At 43.3% G+C, this 12,500-nt stretch overlaps 1 protein-coding gene and 1 long non-coding RNA gene across 2 annotated transcripts in view; one reads left to right on the top strand and one right to left on the bottom strand.

Moving 5' to 3' along the window:
• cadm4 (cell adhesion molecule 4) overlaps positions 1–12,500 on the top strand; it is a 330,325-nt gene that overhangs the window by 49,042 nt on the left and 268,783 nt on the right. The window lies entirely within an intron of this gene.
• LOC140373557 (uncharacterized) lies at positions 2,117–3,228 on the bottom strand. Its single transcript, XR_011929033.1, has 3 exons — positions 3,073–3,228; positions 2,315–2,512; positions 2,117–2,228 (listed from the first exon to the last, which is right to left on the bottom strand). It is a non-coding gene; the product is annotated as an uncharacterized lncRNA (long non-coding RNA).

Here is a 12,500-nt window from a genome sequence, read left to right on the forward strand (position 1 = left end):
GACATGGACTATTTGAGCCACTCCCCTCAAGCAGGAGGCCACTCCCCTCAGGTAAGAGGGTAGTCCATCCGGACCTTTCCCTCTGCTGTTGGACTCATGAACACTTCTTAAAACACCTGTCACTTTAATTTAATCAATCACTCACGGCACTGTTCACTTTCTGCACTACATCTGTAAATTAAACCGTACATTTTATGCACATAGTAAGCTTATTTTTATTTTTATCTTATAATAGATTTTAATTGTTTTTCTTTAATGCATACCCTTTTTGATTTTATACATGTTGTTTTAGTATTCATTGTTTTATGTTGCACTGAATCACCAAAGCAAGTTATTTGTTTGATTTTTTTCATTGGCAATGGCAATAAACCTTTTCTGATTCTGATTCAGATTCTGACTGCATCACTGAATTAAAGTATCCAAAAGTATAGATATTCTGACATTTTGGCACACCCCTAGATAAGCCCAGATTGTATTGAAACCTGTCATATATTATTTCAAATGAGGTGCTGTCGCTTTTCAAGGTGCCAATATTTTAAAACTAAATTATTGTTGATTTTGTCATCAGATAAACAGTACGTGAACTGTAAACGTAAACAAACGGTACATAAATATTTTGTGTTTTTGACCATTGATCTTTCTGTTCTTATTCTTCCTCGTCTTGTTCTTCTTCGTCCTGTGCTTCTTCATTGTGTCCTTCGTCTTGTTCTTCCTCGTCTTGTTCTTGTTCTCCATCTTCTTGTTCTCCGTCTTCTTGTTCTCCGTCTTCTTGTTCTCCGTCTTCTTGTTCTTCGTCTTCTTGTTCTTCGTCTTCTTGTTCTTCGTCTTGTTCTTCTTCGTCCTGTGCTTCTTCATTGTGTCCTTCGTCTTGTTCTTCCTCATCTTGTTCTTGTTCTGTCTTCTTGTTCTCATCTTCTTGTTCTTCTTCGTCTTGTTCTTCCTCGTCTTGTTCTTGTTCTCAGTCTTCTTGTTCTTCGTCTTCTTGTTCTTCTTTGTCTTGTTCTTCTTCATCATGTTCTTCTTTGTCTCGTTCTTGTTCTTCTTCTCTTTCTTTCATGTTTTTTGGTGGTTTGTATCCAAATGTTACATTACTGCCACCCACTGTAGTTTTACGTCTTAGACTTTAGACTTTATTCTTTAGACTTTTACACTTTAGACTTTATTCTTTAGACTTCTCCCCCCATCTCGCAAAAAAAAACATCTTAAGATTTCCACCCTTACAGGACAAGCATGCATGACATCATAAAATGTGGCGGTTTTCCACATTGATGGTCCTTGAACAACAAGTGAGATGTTCCTAGAATGTCTGTTTAAGTGGCAAGTGTTGAGTGTTGTTGTAACTTTTTAATGGCGGTATGCAGCCAACTGAAAAGGTGCATTTATCGCCACCTACTGTAGTTGTACGTCTTCAAAGTATGTGTTTTATGCTATACTGTGAAAAAAAAGAGAGAAGGAGAGAGAGGAGAAAGAGAGGGGAAAAAAAGAGAGGGATAGACTGAAAGAAGTCAGCCTACATAATCTAAGAATGGGCCTTCAAAGTCCTCCTTCTATACTTCTTCCATCCAATCCTAGAATCATCAACATCTGACAGGCATTTCTAATGGATTCGCTGCAAAGTAACACACACATTTACTTAATTGACCAAATGCACACCAATCTGAATTAAGGCCAAGCAATAGAGATTAGAACGGAGTACCTGTCAACAACTTCTCCCTTCCTCTCATGTGAAATCATGTCCAGTAAAGTTTGCTGAAGATGGTTTTGAATGCAGCCATAGCGCACGACCTGATCTCTGAATATGATCAAACCCAGGTTGTACACATTGACCACATTATTTTGTTGAACATAGACTTGGTCCTGAATTAAAGAAAATAAAAAAGTTAGAAGCGACATTATCTAGTAGACATAATAACACCAATACCCTTCTTAAGAAAATAATAGATCTATTTGTTATACTTTATAAACTTTATACAGGAGTACAATTACAATTACAAACTTTCAAGCTAAAATATTTTTACACACCTATTTCAACTATTTATTTCCTGAGTATTTTAAGAATAATCTCTTTCAGCAGTACAATATATCTAAAATATTTAGTGAATGGTGTTAGTTACCATATACATAAGGATGTCTCTTATCATAGCCATTGCAGTTTGATGGTCATTCCAGGCTCGGTTCAATGTTTGCAGAAAATTATTATTTAAGGAATTAAGCACATCCACTCGAACCTAAAGAATATGTTGCAGAATGCATTGTTAAGCCCAAATCAAAACTTGTATTACAACTAATATAATTATTATTAAGGTCTACATACTTTGTTGGTGAGATGTTCTGTGATGACCTCCCGTAGACCATTGTAGAGCTTTTCCCCATGTTTGTGGAAAACCATGACGTAGGCGTTCCTGTACAGTTCCTCAAAATTCAGTCCACTGTCGTTCTTCCTCTGGATCTTCTGGATGGCGTTTTTAAGAAGGTCCCATATGTTGTTCACATACTTCTCATCCATGGTCATCTAGAGAATAGAAGATTTAAACGTATAGTTTGTACTGCTGATAAATATGATACAATCATGCTATAATTATAATAACTAACTACAGAAATGTTGCAAGAAAAAGAAAAAAACTGTTGTCTGTGCAGGTATAAATTGTACAAAAAAGCCACAGGTCCCTCCATATACTGACCTAACCTAATACTGATGTGCAATTCTGTCGTATGTGCAATTGCTGTTGGAATTCATGTGCAATTCATGTGCAATTACTGTGAAATTCATGTGCAATCTATGTGCTGTCGTGACACATATTCATGTGCAATTACTGTCGGGATCACATGCAATGGTATTTATGTATGTATTTGTCTATGGGAGTTTTTATTTATTTATAGGAGATCTTCTACTGAAAGTGTTTATCAGACTTCCTATAAGTGATCTGTTCTTCTGTATCTACCTCTGGATCTACCTGCGTTGCACCAATGAAATTTCCCCATGTGGGACAATAAAGGAATATCTTATCTTATCTTATCTTATCTTATATTAAAGGAGGCCTACACACCTACTGATTTACAGTCATGATTTACAGCAATGTCACAAATAAAACCAGGGTATATGTGTTATATCGTTTTGTATTGTGTATGTTGACTTTTCTATTACTCTTCATAATGTCCTAATAATTTTACTCTACCACACAGAGAATAACAGTAACGCTTTTTCTGGCGCTGCCCCCTTGGGAGATTAAAATGATACACGTCCCCCCACAGCCTCTGGGACAGTGCAGAATTGATCCCACACAGATTTCTTGGTTGTTGTTCTTGTTGTGGCAGCCTGCTGAAAAGCTGCATTTTCCCGCCACCTACTGTAGTTCAGACTGCGTAGTGCTGACCCTTCTTTGGTGTTTTATGGTTGGTATTCAAGTTTTACATTCCCGCCATCCACTGTATTGTAAGACTACAGTCTTCTGCGTTTATATGTCGTCTTCTTCAAAGCCCATGAGATCAAAGCGGAAGGAATAGAATGCACATAGAAGTGCAATTAGTGTGAAGGTTCCAAGTGTGGAGATTCCAGAATTATTGAGGAAAGTAATGGAAGAAGAACTTCTAAAGAATACAAGAGGAGGAGGAGGAGGAGGAGGAGGAGGAGGAGGAGGAGGAGGAGGAGGAGGAGGAGGAGGAGGAGGAGGAGGAGGAGGAGGAGGAGGAGGAGGAGGAGGAGGAGGAGGAGATGGTCGGCACTAGATCATACACTCATAACTCACGGAAGTCCGAATTTGGAAGTTGCAGAATCCAATATGGCGGCCCTCGCCTTGGGTTAGACTCCCGCTTCGACCTTTAATTTTTTTCGTTTAGCTTCGCTAAACACACACTGGCATATCAACCACATATTCGCAGCCAGGGGAACGTGCTGATATCCTGGGAACGTGCCTGCAGGTGTGCAGTAACACGCAGGGAATGATTGACATGTGGGAGAACTATTAAGCTGTCCACGCCACGAGGAAATGAGACTCTGATTGGTGGCAAAAATCCTCTATTCAACCTTTTAAGAATAAAGTCTTAAGGATAAAATCTTTGGAATAAAGTCTACAGAATAAAGTCTAAAGTCAAAGACGTACAACCACAGTAGGTCACGATAATGTAACACTTGGATACCAACCGTCATAAAACACCAAAGAAGAAGAAGAATGAACATTGTAGAGCTGATTGCCTCATCTGTCTCATGACCAAAGGTATGCCTGCTTATGATTACTCTCTCAACTGCCGCTGCCGGCAACCTGTCTAAATAGACCCTCTCACCACACAAACACACGCACTTTGAAAAAACAGTGCGTAAATTAAGCCAATAACCACAGGGCTGGCAGGAGCAGCACCTGAAAGACTCGCAATCCATCCTTCTTTTTACTGTCTCGTCCCTCTTCACTCGCAATCTCCATATTCATACCCAGATGGAGGACTCTTAAAGAAACGGCCGCTATCTGAAATGACTTTCCAGCATTGTTTTGTTTGTGGCCTTCCAAATGGAGAAAATCCATTTCTTGTGCCTGTCAAGCATGGAGGTACACTACTAGCTTTGGCGCGTATGTCTTTTGGCGCACACTTGAAGTGTACGGCGATGTCAGGAGGTTTTCGGAGTCTTATGGGTTGAGAGTCGGCCAAGTGATGGAGTTAAGGTTCGCTCTCACAATCACACTTCTCATAAAAGCGCTGGAATGCAGCAGGTCTTGGTTCAGGGGGGAGCAGTACAGTGGAAAAGTGAGATCACAAGCACAATCAGAACAGCCAAAAAAAAAAAAAAAAAGTAGAGCTTAGACTGTGGCAGAGAGCTTTGTTAATCCTTGCCTTTCACTCCCATCCATATGAATGATGGTGTTAATATAAAAGTTTGAAATTGTGAAAGTTTCAGGGCTGAGACCGAGTGAGAGAGTGAGTGGCAAGCTGTTCACTGATGCAGTATGTGGAGGGGATGTTGTTAAAGTGTGCTCTCTCTGCTGTTTCGATATAATTGGAGGAGAATGACAGCACCGCCTTATCTTTGTTTGGAATGAAGCCATCAAACATTCTGAGACAGAGGGTTGTAGGTGCTCTTATGCCGTTGTGGGCAAGACTTACAAAGAGCAATTCACTACAAAGCATGTGCTCTTTGGACACATATAGACAATTCACTTCTTTGAGCTTTCAACCATGTTATAACATTGTTCCCTCATCAAAAATATATCCAAAGTTGTATTCATTCACATTCACCTGTTTTATTTAGCCTGTTAATTGTCTTTTCTGCTCCTCTGAGCCACATAAAACTCACGTCTCAGATTTGTGCCATCATGGGTAGCAATAAGGAGGTATTTTGCCCTCTTTATGAGTCCATATATCATTGCCAGACACTTTCTGAACATTTCTGCATCTAATATAACACATATTCTACATTACATTGCATACTGCTCACATTGCATGTCGGGGGGTCAGCATTTTCTCCCCATGTAATGCCAACACCAATCCCGATGAGGGAATGCCTTACTGGTAGAAAGTCTACTGTGGTTTTCAACACATCTTTTAAGTTCTAAAACATGAGATGCCATTGTAAAGGTGCTCAAGAGCATTTTTAAAGACTAAAAAGGATTACAAAAAGCAAACTTTTACTGGAACATCCAATTCTTAATCTGGTGGTGTTGTGGCAGAGCGCTTAAATTACATTCCTGCCCCTATTAACCTAAACTTTGAAAAACAGTCTAATTATTATCTAGATACTCCTGATCACAAAACCTTCCCCAAGATCTGTTGATGGGTCCTAGGCAGCTGCAATGTGTTCGCCCACTCCCCATGAAAGGTTCCCTCGTGAAGTGGCATTGAAGCTACAGGTGGACCGATGTGGGTTTTTCTATGGCCAAAGTTTAATCAGCCGATGGCCGATTTTCAAGGCCGATTTTTGTATGAATAAAATACATGGCAGTAATGCAACTCTTAAATAATATTTTTTTTAATATTTATGAAATATTATATTTCTTATAATAACTTATTACAAGTATACAACACGCTGAGGAAGTCAACTTTATAATGACATAATGAAACATCTTTTTCACTAGAAAACCTCAGGAGAAACTTGTGGAAAGCACTATATCATAGACAGGTGCCACTCTATGAAAATAACATGGAGCATAACACAAAATCTGTGGATAAGTGTGCTACAAAGAAGTGATTAATTTTGTGTTCCCCATTGTCTATTAGTAAGTAAGTACATTTTATTTAAATAACACCTTTCACAGAACGACGTCACAAAGTGCTTCACAAAAACACAGAATAAATCAATAAAAACACATAGAACTTACAGTGTACACATACAACAATATACAGTCAAATCAGTCAGTAAAGCAACTGTAATTAAAAGGCCTGACTGAATAAAAAGGTTTTGAGCTGACCCTTAAAAGCAACATGACCACAGGGAGAGCGGAAGATCATTCCAGAGTCTGGGCGCAACGGCTTGGAAGGATCTGTGTCCTCTGGTCCGAAAACGAGTGTGAGGAACCAACAGCAGTTTCTGATCCAAAGACCTCAGTGAGCGAGGGGGAGTGTACAGTTTGATATTATTCATGTCATCCTCGCAGCCAGGGTAAGTAAGAGGTTTAACATTTACAGCAAGTGGATTATGAAAAAGAAATGCCCCTCTTGTCATTTTGTACGTCACTACTTGTACATTGGGAACTGTTCAACTGACTTTTAACAAATCGGCGCCACTAGTAGAAGTAGATTAGACATTACTTTAGTTTTACAATGACGCGTATTAGTACACGTCATTGTAAACGTTGGCTGTAAGCGTTGGCTAAGAGTAACGGGGAGAAAGGAATATTACCGTCAAAACATGTACATCGAGCCCAGTCATCTCCAGCACCCCTGCCGCTCTACTGCGCTGTGCGGAGGTCAAGCATGGATCTGAAAACTGAGACGGAGGGGTCCTTCCAAGTAGTGCATGATCAAAAATCGGCTGATATTCAACATGTTTCATATATTAGCCGGCCAATATATCGGTCGATCTCTAATTGAAACAGGGGTCAGATTAAGAGGGTTAATGTCCCTATAGGTGCAATAAAGTTTACCTTCACTTAACCCTTATCTGTGCTTTCCTCAGCACATTCTGCTATTGTGTCTTCCAAGGACACTGCTCTTTTCTTGGTTAATGAATGAATGAATGAAATGACGTGAATGGTTTGGTGGTGATCAGAGAGGCAACAATGAGAATAATTTTTCTTCTTTTGACTACTTGCAAGTTGGGCCTATAAACATTTTGTGTAGACAGTTAAAATACATTTTTATTTTTGTCTATAGAGCAGCCCCCTAATTCAACACTGTTACTTATGCGATGAGTTTATTAGTTCTCCTCGCTATGTTTCATCTAAAGTTGTTGCCACCGTGAGCACACTTTAATACACTTTACAGCAGCTTGCATCTAATAAAGTTTTATTTACTGACCCTATGTTTGCAGTAGATTTGTTTTGGTGGAGTACTACCCTTGGAGTAGGAGGCAGTCATTTTATAGAAAGCTCCTCACCCACTCTAACATTGTGTATGTATATTATTATTTGCAGCAATATACTAATTAACTGTAACCTGTTAAGAATGAATAATGTGTTTCTGTGAGTAATTTGTAATGATGATACTTTATCACACAACTTCATTACTGCATTCCTTGGGGACATAAGCAGTGCAAGTCAAAATGAATAAATAAAGGTACTGTATAGCATTATGAAATCAGTCTTTAAATGTATCAAATCACATCAAATCAATTTATTTTTGTAAGGCCCAAAATCACAACAACAGTTGCCTCTGAGGGCCACAGGGAGAAATGAATCAACAATGTCTGTGGTGGCGAGGGAGTCAGACAATGTCTGTGGTGGCGAGGGACGATGTCCCAGGGTCCTCTGTCCTTAGACCCTCATTCTCGACCAGGAAAAACTACAAAAAAACCTCTTTGGGAAAAAAGCGTAGAAACCTGGAGGAGTTCCAGTGAAGGAGAGATCCGACTCTCACAGACGGACAGACGGACGCGAGGGAGACTGGAGCTGGACCCACTCTTCAGGCAGATGAGGAACCGACTGAGGCGAACTGGACCCACTCTTCAGGCAGATGAGGGACCGACTGAGGCGAACTGGACCCACTCTTCAGGCAGATAAGGGACCGACTGAGGCGAACTGGACCCACTCTTCTGGCAGATGAGGGACCGACTGAGGCGAACTGGACCCACTCTTCAGGCAGATGAGGGACCGTCGGAGGCGAACTGGAGCCACTCTTCAGGCAGATGAGGGACCGTCTGAGGCGAACTGGACCCACTCTTCAGGCAGATGAGGGACCGACTGAGGCGAACTGGACCCACTCTTCAGGCAGATGAGGGACCGACTGAGGCGAACTGGACCCACTCTTCAGGCAGATAAGGGACCGACTGAGGCGAACTGGACCCACTCTTCAGGCAGATGAGGGACCGACTGAGGCGAACTGGACCCACTCTTCAGGCAGATGAGGGACCGTCGGAGGCGAACTGGAGCCACTCTTCAGGCAGATGAGGGACCGTCTGAGGCGAACTGGACCCACTCTTCAGGCAGATGAGGGACCGACTGAGGCGAACTGGACCCACTCTTCAGGCAGATGAGGGACCGTCGGAGGCGAACTGGAGCCACTCTTCAGGCAGATGAGGGACCGACTGAGGCGAACTGGACCCACTCTTCAGGCAGATGAGGGACCGTCGGAGGCGAACTGGAGCCACTCTTCAGGCAGATGAGGGACCGACTGAGGCGAACTGGACCCACTATTCAGGCAGATGAGGGACCGTCGGAGGCGAACTGGAGCCACTCTTCAGGCAGATGAGGGACCGTCTGAGGCGAACTGGACCCACTCTTCAGGCAGATGAGGGACCGACTGAGGCGAACTGGACCCACTCTTCAGGCAGATGAGGGACCGACTGAGGCGAACTGGACCCACTCTTCAGGCAGATGAGGGACCGACTGAGGCGAACTGGACCCACTCTTCAGGCAGATGAGGGACCGTCTGAGGCGAACTGGACCCACTCTTCAGGCAGATGAGGGACCGTCGGAGGCGAACTGGAGCCACTCTTCAGGCAGATGAGGGACCGACTGAGGCGAACTGGACCCACTCTTCAGGCAGATGAGGGACCGTCGGAGGCGAACTGGAGCCACTCTTCAGGCAGATGAGGGACCGTCTGAGGCGAACTGGACCCACTCTTCAGGCAGATGAGGGACCGGCTGAGGCGAACTGGACCCACTCTTCAGGCAGATGAGGGACCGACTGAGGCGAACTGGACCCACTCCTCAGGCAGATGAGGGACCGTCGGAGTCGAGCTGGACCCACTCTTCAGGCAGATGAGGGACCGTCGGAGGCGAGCTGGACCCACTCTTCAGGCAGATGAGGGACCGTCGGAGTCGAGCTGCACCCACTTTTCAGGCAGATGAGGGACCGTCCACACAGGGCAGGGACCACTTCACCAGGAGAGGGACATCTGGGTCCACAGGTCCTCAGGAGTGAGAGAAAGAAAAAGAAGGCGGTGAACAGTTTGCAAGTGGAATTAAAAAATAAATATTGTTTGTTTGATCAACAATATTTGTTGTTAGCATAAGTAGTCAGAAGAAGAGGATAGTGCTCAAGCTGTCATACTTCCCCCAGCATAGTTACTCCTAGGGCAGCGTAGCTAAAGCTGTGGGTTTATGTTTCTGTTCCTAACTACTCTGACCATAAGCGATTTCGAAGAGGAACGTTTTAAGCCTGGACTTAAATGAAGAGACTGTGTCAGCATATTTAACATGGGTCGGGAGCTGATTCCATAACACAGGAGCTTGGTAGCTAAACGCTCTACCTCCTACAGTACTTTTAGAGACTCTTGGGACCACCAGAAGGCCAGCATTCTGAGAGCGAAGAGCTCTCTTTGGATGATATGGTTCTATAGCATCTTTGAGGTAGGATGGGGTCATGTCATTTATGGCTTTGTAGGTCAAGAGTAGAATTTTAAATTTGATTCTAAACTCGACGGGGAGCCAGTGAAGAGACTTCAGCACCGGCCTAATGTGCTCTCTTCTTTTTGTTCCTGTTAGTAATCTTGCTGCTGCATTTTGAACCAGTTGAAAGCTTTTTATGGAGCTTTTAGGACACGCTGCAAGCAGGGAGTTACAGTAGTCTAATCTAGTCGTTACAAATGCATGGATAAGTTTTTCAGCATCGCTTTTAGGCAGGATTCTTCTGATTTTGGCTATGTTGCGCAAATGGAAATAGGCTGTTTTACAAGCTTGATTTATATGAGCTTTAAATGAGAGCTCCTGGTCAAATAAGACTCCAAGATTTCTTACAGTAGAACTAGAGGCTACACTGACATTGTCCAGTGTGGCTATCTGCTCAGATAGAGCGTCTCGTAGATTCTTAGGGCCAAGCATAATGACCTCGGTTTTTTCAGGGTTAAGAAGCAGCTAGTTAACTGTCATCCAGGTTTTTATCTCCTTCACACAAGTACTAAGTCTGTCTACTTGATCGCTCTGATCAGGTTTCATTGATAAATACAGCTGAGTGTCGTCTGCATAGCAGTGGAAGTTAATGCCATGCTTTCTGATAATGTTGCCTAATGGCAGCATATAAAGAGTAAACAGAATTGGACCGAGTACCGAACCCTGTGGCACACTGTAAATTACTTTAGAGCTTGGTGAGGAGCTCTTGTTTACATTAACAAATTGGTACCTATCAAATAAATAGGATTTAAACCAGCTGAGGGCTGTTCCTCCGACACCTACATCACATTCTAACCTCTGCAGTAAAATGTTGTGGTCGATAGTGTCAAACGCTGCGCTGAGGTCCAACAGAACCAGGATTGAGACCAGTCCATCGTCAGCAGCTAATAACAAATCATTTGTGACTTTAACTAGTGCAGTTTCAGGCTCTGAACCCTGACTGGAAAACTTCAAATAAGTTATTGTCCTGCAGGTGGCGACAAAGCTGCTGCTATAAATGTATAGATCGTGCTTTTAATCCAGGCTTCTGTCTGTAGCTAGTAGTCAACAAATCACCATTCTAGCCTCAAATTAGTGTGCGAGAGGCTGAATAAATTAGGCCGTGGCTGCAGAGCCGCGGCGCGGTCAAATGGCCCAGCAGTCTCAGGAACCGCGGCACTGCCATATAGCCTCATGGCTAACCCTGACCCTGACCCTGACCCTAACCTTAACTCTAACCTTAAGCTTAACCCGGCGCGCTCTAAAACGGTGCGGTCAAATAGCGCAGCAGTTTCAGGAGCCGCGGCACAAAATATCATGGCAGTTTCGGCCGCGCGCCGCGGCTCTGTAGACACTCCCAATAAATTAAGGCTATTGGATTAAAGCCGACAGTTGTAAGGATGTTGCAGTTTTGTTTGTCTGTTTAAGGGTGTTTTCACACACGTTACCGTGCTCCCTGGGGCAGTTCCAGTGCACATAACATTTTGTTCTATTTACTTCATTTCTGGGTCTGTCCTGTCCACAATGCACCGCTCTCATTCACCCCAAACGCCACAACACTTGCCATGTGAGAGGTACCGGCACACCGGAGAGCGGCTTCAAAGTAAAATCCAAATGGACATGCACGCACACTATCACTACTGTATGAGCAGCACACAGAGGCTCATTTGGCAGCATAACGGCAGGAGAAGTGTCTTGCTGATAAAAGAAAAGGTTGATACAATTTGTCTTAACAGCTCTGCAGCGGCCATTCATACAAAAATCAAATTCCAAGCACTTTTGCTCTCACCTCGGACCACAGTTTGATAGGTCGGCCCTGCATCAAAATGCGAGAGGAGCTGCCCCGAGACCACTTGGTGGTTTTATGTTTTTTCTTTTGAAGGTTGAATAGAGGATTAAAAAAAAAAAAAAGCTCATGTGCACACTCACCCCCACCCTCCTGTTCTTTCTGAGAAGCCGCCTGCCATCAAACCTTGTGCATGAGCACGCTACAGATCCGCTACTACACGTGCGTTTGTTTATTTGGGCGGTCGGATCACATCTCTTGTCTCCGCAGATTTCCGTCTCTTCTGAGCAGCTTGAGCACAGTCTTTCTCTGTCGTCTCTCAGCCATTTTTGTACTTCGCGGTCTGAAGTGTGGAGTTACACTGAAGGAACTTGCTGCTAGCTTTGCTAAACACACACCGGCATATCAACCACGCATGCGCAGCCAGGGGAACGCGCACGAGCCAGAACGTGCCTGCAGGTGTGCAGTAGCACGCAGGGAATGGTTTACATGTGGGTCATCCTGAGACCCCTTCTGTTCAACCTCTACATGCTACCGTTAGGACATATTTTTGCTGCGTATCAACTGACCTATCACAATTATGCAGACGATACTCAGATCTATGTTTCACTGACGGCAGGTGAATATGGACCAGTGTTTTTACTCTGTCACTGCATCCAACAGATCAGTGTGTGGATTTTTTCCACAGAAAAAAAGAGAAAGTGTTAGTAGTCACCTCCAGAGTCTCGCTCTAAAACCTACAAACCAAATTAGAAATCTGG

The sequence above is a fragment of the Eucyclogobius newberryi genome, unplaced genomic scaffold (genome assembly GCF_026437365.1).
Source record: "Eucyclogobius newberryi isolate DKJ021-1_F unplaced genomic scaffold, fEucNew1.0.hap1 SCAF_3, whole genome shotgun sequence".
Lineage (NCBI taxonomy): Eukaryota > Metazoa > Chordata > Actinopteri > Gobiiformes > Gobiidae > Eucyclogobius > Eucyclogobius newberryi.